At 40.5% G+C, this 19,039-nt stretch overlaps 1 protein-coding gene across 1 annotated transcript in view; it reads right to left on the bottom strand.

Moving 5' to 3' along the window:
* Adam23 (ADAM metallopeptidase domain 23) overlaps positions 1–19,039 on the bottom strand; it is a 139,279-nt gene that overhangs the window by 108,398 nt on the left and 11,842 nt on the right. The gene's annotated exons all lie outside the window — the stretch shown is intronic.

Raw genomic sequence — 19,039 nt, 5'->3', positions numbered from 1 at the left:
TTGAACCTTCCATCCCCTCCAAGGACAGTAAGCACTGTCACAGACATCTTGCAAATGATTATAGATTAATGACCCTTTCTCAAAACCATCCAAATCTTCAAAGAACTCACCAAACATTTATTGCCAAGGCTATTATCTTGCCGCAGCCATAAAAACACCATCAATAAAACTATAGTCTTCACTTCAGTCAGTCGCAACTGCCAGTTACTCAATAAAGTCAGTAAATATAATTTTAAAGGCAATTAACACATACTAAATTTTAAATACAAACCAGTAAGTAGTTCCTGCTACCCTAATACCATCAGCCTCCATCCCAAAGTCCAAACCATGTAGAGCAAGATCATCACATACATCAGAGGTTCCTGCATCTAAACATAAAGATAGGAAATGCCTGCCTTGTCAAGTGAGGCCTCTGACATTTGCAGTAAATCCTCTCAATGGTCAGGACAAACTGCATAGTCTTTACATGACTTCATTCTGTATCTTACACCATCAATTTTTGCTTAATTTATACAGATGAATAAACAAGAGATTTTTCAGCTGTGGTTTCCAAAAACTTTTTAAAAATCTAGCACTTATTTCCTGAGACTATAAGTACATAAGCATATTTTCCTCATAAAAATATTATGTAGCAGAGCAATGTCCACTTGTAGCAACCTGGCCTAACCAAGCTGATAAGTAATCTCCTAGAGTTACTTTGTAAACTCTAAGAACTTGTTATCAACTCAGAAAAAGCGTGCGTTCTAGCAAACAAGCAATGAGACAAATATAAACACCAAGAGGATCCCCTTGGAAAATTGGGTAGCCTGGTGGTAAACACAGCAAACCCATTTTGTGCAACTGCTAGGACTACACAACTTGATTTTTGCTAGGTTTACCCCAAGTCAACACGACAAGCTTCAGTGTCACAAAATCCAATGCAAGTAACACTGGGTTTGCCCTTTGCCCTTTCAGGAAGTTCATGGCACAAGCACCTATGAAGACTCCTCATAGATAAAGATGTCTGCAGTTGGAAGGCATAGTCCCAGGGAACCCCAGCCTCAATGTCTAAGCAGCCACCACTACCACAGTTGAATCATACTCAAAGTAGCCTTAGAACAGCAACTATGGGACAACTTCCCCAATGAAGCGCTCCCAGGATAACGTTTCATAACATGAACTAAGACTCTGCTTATGAGGGGAACAAAATTTCAGAAAGTGAAGTAAGACTCCTCTTATGATGGGAACAAAGACGTATTTACAAAAATAGGACCCATAAAAATTAGGTGGGAACAGAGAACTGTTTTTGCATTTTTAAAAACCACACATGCCCTGTAGCAAATAACTTGCAGAGTAAAAGTCAATGGGTCTGGAAAGGTGGGCTGCCCACTGGAAGGCATTGTGTGAAGTGCTCAATGACTTATGATGGCAAATGTGCATGTGCGGTCAAGACCGCCACCTTCCCTCCAAATGTCCACACCTTGAGTTCACTCAGCAGTGTCTAGTTCACACCACCACCACCATCATCACTCTCCAAATATACAAATCAATCACTCTCCAGAAGAGCTGAGATAACCCCAACAGCAACAATGTGCCTGTTTTCGGGGGGGGGGGGGGGGGAATGGTTCCTTATCTTTATGGTTAGAGATATTTTAACAATTTGACATTTCTAGCAGGAAGGTAGCACATGTTTTTATAAAAATAAATGTCTTCCACAATTCATCTCCTCCCTGCTCATATTATTTTAAAACAACTATAAGTTCACTTAATAGAGCTGTGTCCGTTTTAAAGAATATATTTTTTCTTACATTCAGTTTACTTTCCCACTGCTCTTCATAAAACAAAGGAACACAGATTCTACACACTAAGCGTGCTTTCCCTATCCTCCTGCTATTCCTATATTGCCCTTGGTATCACACACGCATTCCCATTTAGAAGATTTTAATAACAAAATTGTACAGCTTTAAATTTTTAAATTTTGAAATATATGTTATAATCAGGTCAAGCGAGTCCTCCACTACTGCACGTTTATGTGTGCATGTCTTTTTTACTTTTGAGAAAAGTTCTTTGGGGGAGGGTTTATTTGATTTGGGTTTGGAGGAGGGTTGTTTACTTATTTATTTGTTTGTTTTTCCAAGACAAGGTTTCTCTGGCTGTCGTGGAACTCCTCTGTAGACCAGTGTGACCTTAAACTCAGAGATCCACCTGCCTCTGCCTCCCCAGTGCTGGAATTAAAGGCAGGTACCACCACACTCGGCTTTGAGGCTAGTTCTGAAGCAGTCAGGCTAGACTCTCACACTGTACCTGAAGCTGGCCTGAATTCCTGCCACTGCATCCCAAGTGCCAAGATTATATAGTTTTTTTTTTAAAAAAATCATGCCTGAATCATACATTTTACACGTATAAATATATACATATATTTGTGTGTATGTGGTTTTATACACACACACACACACACACACACACACACACCTTCCAAGTGGTAGGAAATTAGACAAAGAGCAGATATGAGTAGGGTTTTGTGTAAGACAGACAGTACACCATTTCTGATTGCTCTAACATGAGTGTAGAATTGACAAGATGCTAAACATTGCTGAAAATACAAAGGCCACCTAAACTTTTGTTCCTCTCTTAAAAAGAAGGGATGACATGGTGAGGTTTATATAAAATGAGCACCTCAGACTACTTCAGAGAGAACTGGTGAACCCCGCAAGAGGTCAGCTGTTTTCTCCTTTAGGACATCTGTTAAACACCCTTGCTTTTATAAGGACATTCTCAGTAATGGCACTGGGGAAGGACACAGAATTTTATAGGCAAGAAGAATCATTTCACAGGCAGGAGTGCATCAGTGGGCTCAGAATCACCACCCTGAAGGACTGGAAACAGCTGTTGTCTCAGCATTTCACTACTTTTCTTGTGACTAAGAATCTGGCCCAGGGAAACTGCAGGAACTCCATAAACAAAAACACTAAGCACAATAATACAAACCTCCTTCGCTAGAGACAATTCATGAGTCTTAGCAGTACTCTTGTCCTTCTGGCTTCTTCCTTCCCCTCTCTTCCTTCTTTCTTTCTTCCCTTTCTTTCTTTCTTTTTTCCTTTCCTTCTTTCTAGTAGATGGCACCTAATGCTATCCATATTAAGCAACGTTCAAAGCCCATCCCATCCTAGGTAAGGTGCCATTGTATGCTTTACCATCACACAATGCCATGATATAGCAATGGCAGCTTGTGTCAGGCACACTGCATATGCTGAAGAGACACAGTGAGCCTTCTTGAGACATATTCAAGGACAGTTAGTAGACATTAAAAAGGAGAGATATAGCTACCACCTATTTTAAAAAAAAAAAAGGTCATTTGAGATATCCACATTGTCGAGAAACCATGTTTCACACAGTATTCACTGCCTTTTGTGGGAGTTGAGCTCTCTGGAGTGTACCTATCACTATAAATAAAACTGGGAAATAGAAAGTCTACATTTCCCCACTTACAAAACCTAATTTCAGAACAGTAAAAACTGAGAAACAGAACAGAAGGTCTCCACACCTCTTTATCTACTTGTATACGTTCTACTCCACTGTGGCTTGGGAGGCAGAGGATAATCTAGAAATGGTTTTCTCTTCAATATGTTAAGGGAAACATTAAAAGTGACTTATTAATAAAGGGCTGGAGAGGTGATTTCACAGTTAAGAGAACTGGCTGTTCTTACAGAGGACCTGAGTTCAGTTCCCAGCACCTTCATCAGACAGCTCACCCCCTTTATAATTCAACATCCTCTCTGACCTCCTCAGACATTGCACTCACACTCACATACACTCAACACACATATACAGACATAATTTAAAAATAGAAACAATTTTTAAGTGACATATTTATCCCCTTCTCAGATTTTAATCATCCCAGGGCACCGTCATGTCTACCCAGAATGCCCAAGAAGTTGAAAGGGCATAGGTTCTTACTACTTTCATATAAAGAAAAAAAATTAAGGGTTAGAAGGTTAAGTGACCTCTCCACCATTGCTTAGATTCTTAGTTGGAGTCATCCTTGTGGATCTCTGGGCATTTCCCTACTGTGAGATTTCTCTTTAAACCTATAATGGCTCCCTCTATTATGGTATCTCTTTTTCTTGTTCTCTATTATTCCATGACTCAGTCTTCCTGATCCCTCATATTCTCCTTCCCCATCCTCTTCTCCTCTTTTTCCTACCTCCCACTGTGCTCCCAATTTGGTCAGGAGCTCTTGTCCCTTCCCCTTCTCCAGGGGATCATGAATGTCTCTCTTAGGGTCCTCCTTGTTTCCTAGCTTTTCTGGCAGTGTGGATTGTAGGCTGGTAATCCTTTGCTCTATGTCTAAAATCCATATATGAGTGAGTACATACCATGTTTGTCTTTTTGTGAGTCGGTTACCTCACTCAGGATGGTTTCTTCCAGTTCCATCCATTTGTCTGTGAATTTCAAGATTTCTTTGTTTGGTTTTTTGGGTTTTTTCCCCCACTGAGTAGTACCCCATTGTGTAAATGTACCATATTTTCTTTATCCGTTCTTCAGTTGAGGGGCATCTAGGTTGCTTCCAGGTTCTGGCTATTACAAGCAATGCTGCTATGAACATAGTTGAACAGATGTCCTTGTTGTATGAATGTGCATCCTTTGGGTATATGCCTAAGACTGGAACTGCTGGGAATGCCCTTCCCTGATAATGAGATTGATGACTACCTTAAATGCCTTCCTAGAGCCTTCACCAGTAGCTGATGGAAGCAGAAGCAGACGCCCACAGCTAAACACTAAGCCGAACTCCTGGAATCCAGTTGCAGAGAGGAAGGAGTGATGAGCAAAGGGGTCAAGACCAGGCTGGAGAAACTCACAGAAACAGCAGACCCGACCAAGGAGAATAAACAGACCCCAGTCATAAAGCTGGCAAACCAGCATTGGACCAAACCAAGCCCTCTGAATGTGAGTGCCAGTTAGTTAGGAGGCCTGGGCAATCTATAGGACCTCTGACAGAGAAACCAGTATTTATCCCTAGCACACAAATGGGCTTTAGGAGCCCATTCCCTAAGGAGGGATACTCTCTTCACCCAGATAAACAGAGGAGGGCCTAGGCCCTGCCCCAAATGATGTGACAGACTTTGACGATTCCACATGAAAGGCCTTACCCTCCTTGGGGATTGGATGGGGGAGTAGGATGGTCGGTAGGGAGCATGGGAGGATAGAAGGGAGAGGGGACTGGGATTGACATGCAAAATAAGATTGCTTCTAAACTAAATATAAAAAAAGAAGAAGACAGTTAAATCACATTCTTGTCCAAGGTCGTACATCAAAGGAGTGAACGATATTAGCTTCAGTTCGGTGAGAAGTGCCAAGTCCATGTCAGAAGTCCTTAAATCTTCAAGCCTCAATAGTTTCTAGCCATTAAAATACAAATAACAATAGCTTACCACAGTGATGTGTATCAGGATTAAACTAGATCATAATATAACAAGAAACTTACTAGTAAAGGTTGATCACGTTGAAACAGCTAAATAATTTAGAAAAAAAGCAACATAGACTGAGAAAGGAGAGGGAAAAATAATATATTAACATTTTAGAAAAGGTAGAAATGTTCAGCTCACCTCAAAGTTCCCTCTCCGTATATCTGGTTACCTTCTAGCAAATTCCAATGTGCATTTATACTATGCAAAGTTTGAAAATGTTATATTTTTATTACTCACTACCATTATAGATTATGCTTTGACCTTGTTCAAGTGCTGTGTCTTTGAAACAATATGAATCATTTTCCTACGAAGTAAAACAGCTGCAAACGTTTCAGGAAGGCAGTTTTGCAAATTAAGGTAATTTGCTGAACAATTCCTGCCAAGTTACATTTAAATAGGTAGCCCGTGGAAGAGAATATATCCATGTGTTGCGTCTACTGTGTTCTAATGCACAGTATTAGGAGTTAACCCACTAACAAATTTAGATTTTAAAAAATCTACCTTGTATGAGCTGCGTTGGAAGATGTGAAGTTACAGAAAAATTGAGATTCGCGTTAAAGAAATGGATCACCTGGGACAGGAGATGAAAAGCAAGTGAGTACAAAATATAATGCGTGAATTAAATAGTAACAAAAATATGTATCATCCTGGGACATACAATCATGATTACTCATCAAATTTGAGGTGTGGGCAAGGATATTAGACTTTGAAGGGAGTTTTTGAGACTGGAAAGAGTGACGCCAGTTTATGAAGGAGTCTGGGCATATAAAGATTAGTAGAATCCGGATAGCTCAAGGACTTAATAGGATGAAGTTGCCAAGTGTTTCTAGTGTTTGCTAATGAATCGATGCATCAGAAACATGCTTTTAAAGCAAAACACAGACTGTTTTCCATTGTGGGGCATTAAACTGCAGTGGTGAGAATCAAACTTGACAATGCATCATCAAATGAGTCCATGACATCAATAGAGGTGATAAATGTATGAACCCCAAAAATGCTAATGTATGTCGCTAATCAATCTATCTTTAGCAGAAACTAGGAAGCTGAAGCCATGTCCTTTGGAGGATTTTACTGAAATGCCAAGCACTTGCAGCTCACAGGCCACAGGGCAGCATCTCCCAATAAAAGATGCAGGTCGCAGTCTGCCTTCCTTCTCTTATGCCAACCTCACCAAGAGAGAGAGAACATGGAGTCTAAAAGCAACCCAGCCAGTATTCAATTACTGAATCTGATGACAAAGAGAAAGGGAAGCATGGGCTTATAGATCCACAAGACCTCTGGCAAATCTCCTGCAAGAATTCTGTTTCAAATTAACCGTCTATAGAGACTCCGGTTTCATCTACTTCCTTTTCTCATCGTCCTTCAACCCGAGGTACCCTTAAAGTCTGGTACAGAAAACGGGAGAACAAAAGAGGAAGAGAAGCAACAGTGATGACCCAAACAGACGTTCCAATAAATACACTGGGACTCATGTGCGATGAAATTTTCTTTGGAGACTCTAAAGAAGAGCCAAAGAAAAGAAACCATATTTAATATTATGAGGAGAGAGAAAGGGGCCACGGAAATTTCCTCCTGGTGATTATCTAGCGGCCCTGGAGGGCTCTGTGAATACCTCACTAACAAAGCACCCCTGGACATTTACATTAAACATTTCCTAAACTCTAACCCTTGCGTAATTACTCTCCTTCTGTATATTCAACTTCCAGTGCCAACAAAAACAGACAAAACTACAAACCTCCACAGCAATTTTATTCAAAGATGAGTAAAGCGTTGCCAGTATCACAACAGCTGTATTCTTTGGCTTTCATGTAGTTTGTGAAAGACGAGTAAGAATCCAACTATGACAACAGTTGCCATGGAAGCAGTTTCTTTCTGCTGCCTTCCTGAATGGTAACATTTAATTTGATGCATTAATCTAGTAGCTGAGGTGTGACTCACCTTTCTCTTTCTCCTCATAAATTCCTACATCACCAAACTGCACAACTCCAAATAGGGCCCCTTTCTCTCCAATTCTTTTGTCCTAAAGTAAGAACATATTCTGTCTCTCCAGTCAGAATGACTAAACACCCACTAAACAATTTCCATGAAAGAAAAGAATAGAGAAGCTGGGGAATGGTTCAATGATGAAGCATTTGCTCAGAATGCAAGAGGCCCTAGGTTCAATCCCCAGCCCTAAAGGAGAGGAAGGGAGGAGAAGGAAGAGGAGGAGAGGAAGGGAAAAGGATAAGGAAGGAGGGAGGGCAAAGGGGAGGAGAGAAAGAATGAGATACAAGCTTTGGAAAGAAAATAAATCCAACTTCCTGCTTATTGTATGTGACTCACTGCCATTTTTTTTTCCTCCAGAACTGCTTATGTAACAATAATACTCTCCTGAAAACTGAAGACAGCACCCACAACTACCTAGTCTGCTGCTCTGCTCCTTGGAATGCTGGCTCAATTCAATATCTCTCTGGGACAGATTGGTCTTTAATTTATGGTGCCATATGTGGTTTACTTAAGAGTTAATGATAATTATGGTCCAGTAATTACACACTTCACCTGAGCATTGGTACCTCTACTAAACCATAAATGATACAGTATAGATCCAAATATTCATTTCCAGTTCCCCCCTGGGAAGAAACAATTAAGTAATTCAGCAGGGCTAAGTACATGGGTCTACACTACAAGTTGGGGAGATGCTTTGTCTTGAAACACTTTGCTGATGGCTCCCATACCATTCTTCCCAGTTGGACTGGAGGAATGGCTTAGTGGTTAAGAGCACTGGCTGCTCTTCCAGAGGACCTGGGTTTGATTCTCAGCACCCACATGGTGGCTCACAAGCATCTATAACCATTCTTCCCAGTGATTCTGGCCAGATCTCCACATCACAGCTTCTTGCTTCTATTTGCAACTATTGAACAACATTGTTCCCAAGAGGCTTTGACTTTCCTTGACTACTTTGCACAAGATGCCCATCACAAGCTTCCTAACACTGGGCTACAGCCTCTCTTTTTTCTTCTGTAGGAACTCACATAGATTATGAAGCTCTCTGGACTTTCTGGGGTTCAGCAAAACTGCTTCTGTCCTTCACTATGAATTCTGGCCTTGACTACAATCACTGATGGGCTTCTTCCTGCCCCTTTGGATGGCAAGAGTAACTTTCAAACTAGAAGATGTGCCAAAGATGGACTTCCCCATTTTACAAAGCTGCAAGTGTCTCTAGGTTTCTTCAAAAAAAAAAAAAAAAAAAAAAAAAGATTTATTTATTATGCATACTGTGATCTGCAGGCCAGAAGAAGGCACCAGTTCTCAGAACAAATGATTGTGAGCCACCATGTGGTTGCTGGGATATTGAACTCAGGATCTGTAGAAAAGCAGCCAATGTTCTTAACCTTTGCTTTGAACCACCTCTCCCTGGGCTTAAATAACACTGGAGTCTATTCCTTGTCAAAGAAGCTCAAGGCTGTCTTATTCTGAAGCTTATTTATGTGAATTCCTAGCAAATGAGAATTTTAGGAAAAACAGCTAGCTGTGAAAGCCCTCAGGCACAGCACGTTGGCTATGTCGGAGAATAGCAGAGAACTCGGTTTGGGTGATGGGAAGCAAGTGAAAGAGCCCTGAACTTAGAGAAGTAGTGAGGGTCAGTTGTATAGGAGCTGATAGGTAAGGATGTGTCGTTAGCAATGGACTAAAGAGGTCAGGTGACAAGGACAGAAGCAATGGGTCCAAAGGGAGGTTGTTGCAAAGCTCCAGGCAGGAGTTAGTCCTGGTGGGCGATGGAGTTGATGAGAAGTCATCAGGTTCTGGTAGCAGATTTTATGTGAGTTGTGGGAGACACAAAGAAAACAGAAATCTCTACAGCATTTGGTCTGAGTAATCAATGGCAACAAGAAACATCCTGAATTAGAGGAGTTGGCAAGGGTCATAGTGTGAACTCAGGACCTTGTTCCAGGCACTCTGTATCTGTTAAGTGCATAAGATAGTCTAGTGGAGAAGCAGATGCAAGGTCCCTGTCCTTGATGTTAAAGAGAAGTAAAGCTTTAGTGAATGTTTCCAAAGGATCTAAGAAAATTAAGAAGTAATGAGCAAATAAGACACTGATATCCAGCATATGAATTAATGAACAAATCAGTGAACTTTGGAGATACAAAACAGTTCCAGTAAATGTAATCTACCATATATATATACACAATTCCAGTAAAAGACCTTGAGGTGGGTAAGGGAAGAGCACACTAATTAGTTATCCAATACCAAGTGATCAGTCTTAAAAACACATACATTCAAGTTTCACTATATGGACTAAGCAGGACATATTTACATGTTTAATAACACTCAAACATTCACATGTATAACAATAACTAAAGAAAAAAGGCCCATGAATCTGAAAGAGAGCAGGGCAGGGGGTGAAGGGTACATAGAGAGGTTGGAGGGTGGAAAAGAAAGGGGGAAAGTATATAATTATATTATACTCTCAAAAGTTATAATAAAAAATAACCTGGGGTGACTAGGGAGATGGCTCTTGCGGAGGGGCCAGTTGCCAGCACCCATAGCCATCTACAACTCCATTTCCAGGAGATCCAATGCCCTCTTCTGACATCTGCAGACACCAGGCTCACATGTGGTATACAGATGGCACACATGCAGGCAAAACATTCATACACATAAAATAAATCTTTAAAAAAAGAAAAGAAAACATCTGAGGGAGGAAGTCAATTCAGCAGAATGCATACTATGTGATAGAACTAGAATTTAAGTAAAAAGCTAAGTTAAATGGAAAACTACAAAAGTCAATACAAAGCAACTCCACTTGGGAGGTTTAAAAACCAACATTTTCAAGAATAATACTTAAGTAACATTTTGTATCCCAAGAGATTGTGTATACTATAAACACCCCCCACACACACACACTCAAAAAATAAAACCTGTCAGCTGTCTTCGAAATCAGAGGTCATTCTGTGGCCATGTGTGTCAAGTATTCTTAAGGAACAATGCAATGTTTAGCTTTACATTTTTAAAATTGCATCTCCCTATTTTAGAACTTATGCCATCATTACTCTTAATATTTCAAATGTATCGTTGCTGTTAGATATGCATTGTCACAGCCTTTGGGAATTTTGAAAGTCATTCTTACCGATTTTATTTTCCTGTCTATAGCTTCCATCTCAAGGACCTGTTCTTAAATCAAGGAAATTGAGATATATCTCACATCCTACTAAATATTGTCATTTTCTCGAGGCCTCTTACTGATTTAGTAGCCAAGATTTGGACTGTGGGCCTGGTGAGACTACTCAGTAAGAAAGTCTGAGTTCAGTCTTCAAAGCCACAGTGAAAGAAGACCAAAAGTTGCCGTCTGATCTCTATGTGCCTGTGTCTGTCACCCTCTCCACATCTCTCTGTCAATCTCTCCCTCCTCCCCCACCTCTGTTTCCTTCTCTTTCTCTGTCCCTCTCTTATAAACACACACACACACACACACACACTGCAATTTAAGCCAACACATGAAAGAGCAAGGAGATCTTTTGTGAATATTTCTTTTTAAAGCACAATGATTCAAAGTATTTAATAATGCCAATAAATAGGAAAGAAAATAGGTAATTTTTCAATTTTTCTTATTATTATATTTATAGTTATTTCAAGTGGTTTTTATTACCTGACATAAGCAAATAACTACATTAGGATAATATTTAGTTAGTAATGATTAGAGAGGACACCATGCTATCAATATTTGATAAATAGCCAAAAATAAAAACTAGTTAGGGAACATTAATTTCATAAAATATAGCTTATAATAATGCAATACGTCTTTTCTTATGCAAAAAAATGAGATGCTGTTTAAATGAACACTAAATTAGCATATTCTTTCTGCCTTCTATTTCAATGAACACTAAATTAGCCAATTCCCCACAAAGTCAAAACTTTACAGGATCTGGAAGAAAGTTCCAGGACTCAAGTGAAGGTAGCCTAAGACTACATTTGCTGGCTCAGTATGCAAACAGATATTCTATAGAAAGTAGTATTGGTTGACAGTTATCTGTTCCCTAACTTCAGGTTTACAAGGTCTCTGGCTCTCACCCTCAGCACTCCTGGAACCTTGAGCTCAATGCTTCTTTGATTGGGGATGGGGAGGCTATCTACACAACATGTTGTTGGCAGCACCCCTGACTTCTACCCACAGAAGACCCCAGCATCTGATGCTCAACTTGGGATAACTACAAAGTATCTCTTGGCATTGCCAGATGGTCTATAGGAGCCAAAACTACCCTTAGTTAAGAATCACTGCTTTATATATGCAGGAGATATGAATTTAGGTTCTCCTAGACATACTGCCTTTCCACAAATTCATTTAACCTTCTCTTCAAAGCTCATTTGCAACCATCAACAAAGCCCTTCAGATAAAACAGGAGGTAAATGGCAAACAAAAAAAGACAAAGTCTGGTTCTTTGCACAGGTAGAGTAAGCCATCTGAGAAGTGGGAGTTTTAAATTTTTACACCCAGAGAGATTCCTCAAAATAAAAGCAAGGCTTATATCTGTCACAAGAGATCATACACATCCTTCAAAAAATAATAAAGAAAGCAACAATACAACTATGTACATGGTCCAAATTTTCAATCTTTTTTAAAGGATGCTTAAAATTACTTTCCTTCCTCCCGAAGTGACAGCTTCTTATTATCTTTTGAAATGTCATTTGGTGACTCAAAAGAAAACAACTGTAATTTAAACAGCTAGAAATGAGAGGGAATGGAGTCATAATGGGGCCTGCGTTCAGAGGTTACTAAGCTGTCTCTCCACAATTGAGGCAATATCCTCTCAGTGGATGAAACTCCCTGGTTTCTAAATGTCATTTGCTTGATGATGGCTCCCACATTTCCATCCCACTTCGTCCTGTCCCTGACACCACAACTAAGTCACTCACAGAGATGACCAGATAGCCTCTATAGCCTGCTTCTAAACTTCCTCCACAGACTCCCTAGAAAAAAGTTTCAGGCATTCCAGACTCCAGGGTTAGTTTCTTATGCCTGCTGTATTGAATGTCTATAGATATTACTGCTACAAACAACACAAGTTGTTATCTGACACTTCTGGAGGTCAAAAGTCCAAATCAAAGTCTAGAGACTAAAGTAAAGGTGTCGGTAAGCCTTATTCCATCTGTAGAGCCGCAGGAAGAACCTAGTTCTTTGTTGTGTGCAATCCCAAGAACCACCACACTCCTGGGCTCTTGAGTCCCTGTCCCATCCATCTCTCCCTCCCCTCCCCCCAAGCAGGCATCTGTATCCACTGTCACATCCTCTTCTCTCACTCTGACTCATTTGGGCCTTGGTTTACATGTGGCCACCCAGATAATTCAGCATGCATTCCAATCCCATCCACGATCCTTTAATTATACCCACAAAATCCCTTTTGTCATGGAAGATGCCCTATTCACAAATCCTGGAGATGAAGACCCAGGCATCTTTGGGGAAGTGAGGATTATTCTACGAATCTCCTGTTCCAGCACAGTCACCAGAAAGCTGGAAGTTTCATCACTAAATATATAGCAAATCCACCTATTCATCTGCCAAGCTTCTGCTACCACCCCAGCAAAGGCCACACTGCCTCTGCATGGACAGCTATGCCCTATATGGTCCCCTACACCCACTCTTACCCTACAGCAGTCCATCCTGAATAGGATTGCCAGATTTGCTCTTTAAAACATGAATCAGGTAATGTTACCTTCTTCTTTCCCTTTTAAAGCATCCCTGTATCTTCCTAACATAACAAGAAAGGAACCCTAAGACTGCTGCCTTCTGGCCCTTTCTTACCTTGAGCAAATAACACAACAGGAAATATGCAATTCTTTTTCCTCTACAGAGTGTCTCTCTGTCCTTCACCATCAATCTTCCAAGGTCTTACACACTGAGCATGCACTCCTGGCAACCCATCACAGAGAAATAATTTGTTCCAGCTGGTCTTCTTCCGTCTCCAAGTTCATCTCTCTCTCCAGAGGCCAAAGACTGCAACTTGACACATAATTCTAAAACTAAATTCCTTGGAGATCATTTTAAGTGTATAATGCCTGCTAAAAATCACACACACACACACACACACACACACACACACACACACACACACACACACACGGAAAGACAATGTGTCAGAAGTAAAAGTCGGGAGTTAGGGAAGAAAGAATCTTGCTACAGTGAAACATGTTCACCTTTCCTCTCAGTGGAGAAAAGATAATATCTTAGGTTGATGGGTATCTAAAAATAGGACAGAGATAAATTATTAAATGTTATAAGGACTAAAAACAGAAATTCACCAGCCTTTGAAGAGTGCTAGGAAAGAGACTTGCTATTCTTTGTGTGTCACTGTGAACTCTGAATTCTTAGACCATGTTGGGAAATGTAAGAGTAACTATGAATTTCACGCAATATATTTATGCCAATATCACACATGGAAGTGTATATCTTTACACACATCTGCCATCAGTTTTTCACCTGTTATAATATTCCTTTGCCCTGGAGTCCCAACATTGCTCTTTGGAATTCTACTACCAGAAACTGTCTTGCTACGGACTTCATGATAAGTCAGGGATGCAACATGATCCAGCTAGCAAAGTTTCTATTTAAAACGATTCCTTAGCCACTCATCTGCTTTGCTTTTCAAAAATTCTTTTCTTTCTGGATCACTTTACATCACTCATTCCTGAAGCAAGCCCAGCCACTTCGCTACACACACTCTCTTCAGTACTACAGGTTTGTGAGTCTTTGCATAGGTACACTTGAGTTGTGAATGTGTGTGGAGGTTAAAGGCAGCAATGTTTTCCTCATTGTTCCTCACCAGGGCCCCTGAATGTGGGTGACAGCTAGGAGGCCTGGGCAGTCTATAGGGCCTCTGGTAGTAGAACCAGTATTTATCCTTAGTGCACAAATGGACTTTGAGAGCCCATTTCCTATGAAGGGTTATTCCCTCAGCCTAGATACATGGAGGAGGGCCTAGGCCTTGCCCCAAATGATGTGACAGACTTTGATGATCCTCCATGGTAGGCCCCATCCTCCCTGAGGGGCAGATTGAAAGTGGGATGGGGAGATGGGGGAAGTGGTAGGACAGGAGGGAGGCAGAACTGGGATTGGTACATAAATTAAGATTGTTTTTAGTTTAAATTAAAATAAAAAAACCTTACTGCAAATCCATGGTAATCAAAAGTGTGAGCTGGCATGGAGAAAGGCATGAAGACCAACAGAATAGAGTAGAAATGCAAACGTAGCCAGACAGTCTTCAACAAGGGTACCATGACAGTTTAAAGCAGAAAAGAGGGTCTTTCCCATACATGGTACTGAGAAACTGGATATCCAAGTGGAAAACAAAACAGTTGAAACCTGACCTTACATGACACCGAAAAAAATTAAATAAATGCTCATCAAGAATCTAAATTTAAGCCCTAAAAATTGACTTTCAGAAGAAAACTTGGGAGCAGGGAAAAAAATATGGAGGGGGTTAACCCTGATAATCACACAGGAGTACACAGGAGTTGGTGATGGCTTTTTTTGTTTGTTTGTTTGTTTGTTTTTTAATACTACATTAAACGCATGGGCATCAAAAGAGAAACTAAATGAGACTCCATAAAAATGACAAGCTTTTTAAACATCAGCACTCTCAACCTGGTAGCACAGGATCATAATTCTAGCTGTTCAAGAGGATAAGGCAGGAAGGTTGCAAGCTCGAGGACAACCTGGTATACAGAGTGAGCTCAAGGGGAACTGGACAACTTAATAAGAACGTGTGTCAAAATGAAAAGCATAAAGGGAGATGGTAGAGCCCTTACCTGGCATGCCTTAGAGTCATTCCCAAATAGGTGAGGGGAGGAAGGGGGGTCTGTCAACAGGATAAAAGAGTCCACATGGGATGGGAGAAAACATTTGCAAGTCAAGAGACTTAATACTCATAGTATGTGAACAATTTCTACACTCTGATAATAGAAAAGAAACAGAAAGGGAATAAAGACTGCATAGACAACTTCTCAAGAGAAAATGTACTTATCATCAATGGTTACATCAAAAAGTATTCAACCTTAGTAACACTGAGGAAATAAAGTCAAAGCCTCCAAGACTTAGCTCTTGACACCTACTAGGAGGGTCAATATTTGAAAACTGACGATAAGAAGTGTCAGCAAGGGTGTGAGACCCTTATGCAGTACTAGTGAGATTGTAAAATGGGGCCACTGCTGTAAATTACACAGGTTTGTTCTCTCTTCTCTGCCCAGAAAACCCTCCAAAATTCTGTAAAGACTCCTGTCATAACTGTTGAGCTTCCCATCTAGATATAAGAAGCAGGACAGAGCCTCTTTCTATGGAAATAAAAAGCATGGTCTTCACTGTACCACAGAAACAGACTCTCCCTCAGCTGAATCCAGAAGCATCAACTTCTGTGATAAGAAAATAGTTTGGACAAGTCACTGACCCACAAAAGCATTCTAGGCAGAAAAGACGCCCTCTAATGCATCACAACATCAACAAATATATTCAGATGATGGCCGTGTTTTCAAGTGTTATAATTAAAAAACCCACTTTAATTCCAAGGTCTAGAATTTTAAATTAGGAAAGCAAAAGCTTTTTTATTAAAATGTGAACTAATCAAGGTACATAAGACAGATATTTTAGTACACATTTCTATTTTTTTATTTAAACAGAATTAAATTAAATTGAATTAATTTCTATGGGAAAGTGAATTCTATAAAGCATAGCTTATTAAGTCACTGGCGAAAATGGTATTTAAATATTATTCATTTTTCTGTTACATGTTCAAAACATAAACATAAAGAGTACTTCTGGTAGAGATTACAATAGTAACAGCTTAATTTTCTTTAATGACCACATCATTATGATTGGAGGAGTGGAAATCACTCTGAGAAGATGGGAGACCACTGGAGGTTGTAGAGCCAAGGTGGAGTAATCCAAGTAGGAATTTAGCAGCCTCCTTTTGCCTGATTCGTGCAGAAATGGCATGAGTGGGAGGAGGGAGGTGGCCAAGGACAGAAAAAGAGCTGACAAGACGATGGAAACAAGAGGTGATGGCACATTAGACCAGCTGGGCAGCAGTGGGGAAGTGGCCAGCTTCTGAATGGCAATGAGAGTTGGTGGTTTGAAGTGATGCTTTAGGAGAAAGCGTGGGAGAAGGCTCTTAGCCTGAGCAACCATGTGGAAGAGCATGGGAAGAACGTGGGAGGGGCAGGCCGAGATCAGAGATGTTAGCATTACGAGTTCCATTTTGAACATGATAAACCTGGGTTGTCTATTACATATCAAAGTAGAAGCGAAAGGATAACAGTTGCAGGGTAAGTCTTCAAAGGCAAGAGTCACCTTCTAGGAAAGGTCTGAGGCTCTCAGACATTAGACCATGAGTCAGGTTAGCTCACAAACTTCTAACATATTAGGGTATAGAAACACCCCAGGGGAATCCACAGACTCTGGAAAACTAAAAATGAAAAGACAAGCTTAAGATCTCATATAGGCAGATTTTTAGATTTTAGTTATACATACAGAATTTATTTTATTTTAAAAATGAAGGTTTAGAGTAATTATGAAGACTGTGGGAAGGAGTGGGATAGTTTATAAATACTCTATTTGAGCAACAAATGGTTTCTTGAAAGGATGAATGCCACCCAAATAAAAGAATATATAAGATGAAAATATAGGTACTAAATTAATTACAAGGGAAAGGAATAATGATTAACCACTTCTGAAAACACTTTTGCACACAACTACAAAACCAAAAACAGCAAAATGGCTTCATCTGAATGTCTCATCTGGAGGGAACAAGTGATGGTTTTCACACAGCTCAACAGGGATGAACACTGCTAAGTGTTGTATGAACACTCTGCAGAGATGAAAGGCCACTATGTCGCACAGGACAGCTTACAGCAATTAGCAGAGTAATTAGTGAGAACTCACTACAAAGCCTTCATTTATAAGCTGTGGAGAATCGGTATGCCAGCTCTTCTGGCAAATATGCACACAGATTTTACCTCCTGGCCACGGCCTGTTCCGTTGTATCCCACTGTGAAAATAAAAGCAAACTGTATATCTGGTATTTTTGTCCTGTTTGAGTTCTTTCTAGTTGGAAGATGTAGATACATTCTATTCGTCATGGTCTCATCCTTGCTGTATTTTATTTCCAAGCCAGAGAACTTTCAAAGGCAAATGTAAGTTTTTTTCTTGGGTTTGGTCCCATTGGGAAAGTTAGAGAGAGGGAAGAAAAGCGAATGAACATCTAACTGGAACAGTTCTTGGGGAAATTTATGTTATTTATAGCACATGTATTGGGAGTTTACCAATACCCTCAAAGGGGGGGGGGTGTCACTGAGGCTAGGGGCACAGATAAGTAGCAGAGCATTGACCTGGCACTCATGGGCCCTGGGTTTCATTACTGCACTTCCAAGAATGAAAGAAAAGGTGGGAAGGGAAAGTTTGCCTTCCAACTCACTAAGATGCCCAATTTCCAAATCCCAGGTTTAGGTAGAGCTCCTCTAGCTATCAGCATGACTTAGCGAGGGCCACAGCTAAAGAATTGGCCATGCACCATGCACACCCTCCCATTCCCACCTCCAGCCTCCCGAGAGCTGAGATGAGTCTGTGCCACCTTGTGCCCTCTCTTGCATCTGACGTGGCCCAAACTCATCTGCAGCTCAAACCAAGACTCTGAAAACCCGGAACCATTCTTCATAGCTCTGTTGCAACCAGAGAAGCAGGAGGGGGACAAGAAAACTCCTTGATATTCAAAGCGGCCCTGTTCCCACAGCTGTGACAAACACCCAAGAACATGACCTAAGGAACCAAGGCCCCTTGGCTCATGTTTTAGGAGGTTTCCGCCCTTAGTCAGCAGGCTCAGCAGGGGCATGTGGCAAGCACAGCTCCCTTCATGGTGCCCAGGAAACAGCGGGGTGGAATACAGCCCCAAAGATCTACTTCCCGCAGCCAGGCCCCACCTCCTAATGTGTCCATCATCTCCTAAAATAGCAACACCAGCTGGGGATTAAGCCTTTTAACACACTCGCCTGTGGGGGGGCATTTCATATTCAAACCACGACAATGGCCATATTTTTTAAAATCCTATTTGTCCCACAAATAAATGGATATGCCAGGTCATTAAATGGCCATTTCCTTGCTTTGAGTTGAAATATCATCTTTGCATTGAATCACTGGTTATGCTGCATTTCATGTACTGACAAAAGGGCTAAATTGGGAGCTCTGTCTCTCTCTCTCTCTCTCTCTCTCTCTCTCTCTCTCTCTCTCTTTTTTTTTTTTTTTTTTTCTTTCCTACTAAAAAATAAAGGGTGGCTTTACCAGCTTTACCAGTTCTTGCTAAATAAGGTAATTTCAGACGCCCACCTCTTTAAGCTGTGAGCTTCTATAAAGTATACAAGAATACTTTCCAAAAAAAGAAGTTACTTCTAAAAATGAGTCAAATGTCTGACATAGTTTGGAAACACCAACAACTCCAACTCTTTTTTTTTTTTTTTAACATAAGGAAGAAAAAATATGATAGAAAAAAATAATAAAATCACAGGCTCATAAGGAAGATGCCAGGCATGGTAAGAAACACCTGCAATCCTAGGGTTCAGAAGGCTGAGGCAAC

Source organism: Phodopus roborovskii, unplaced genomic scaffold (genome assembly GCF_943737965.1).
Source record: "Phodopus roborovskii unplaced genomic scaffold, PHOROB, whole genome shotgun sequence".
Taxonomy (NCBI): domain Eukaryota; kingdom Metazoa; phylum Chordata; class Mammalia; order Rodentia; family Cricetidae; genus Phodopus; species Phodopus roborovskii.
This window is presented reverse-complemented; position numbering and strand designations above follow the sequence as displayed.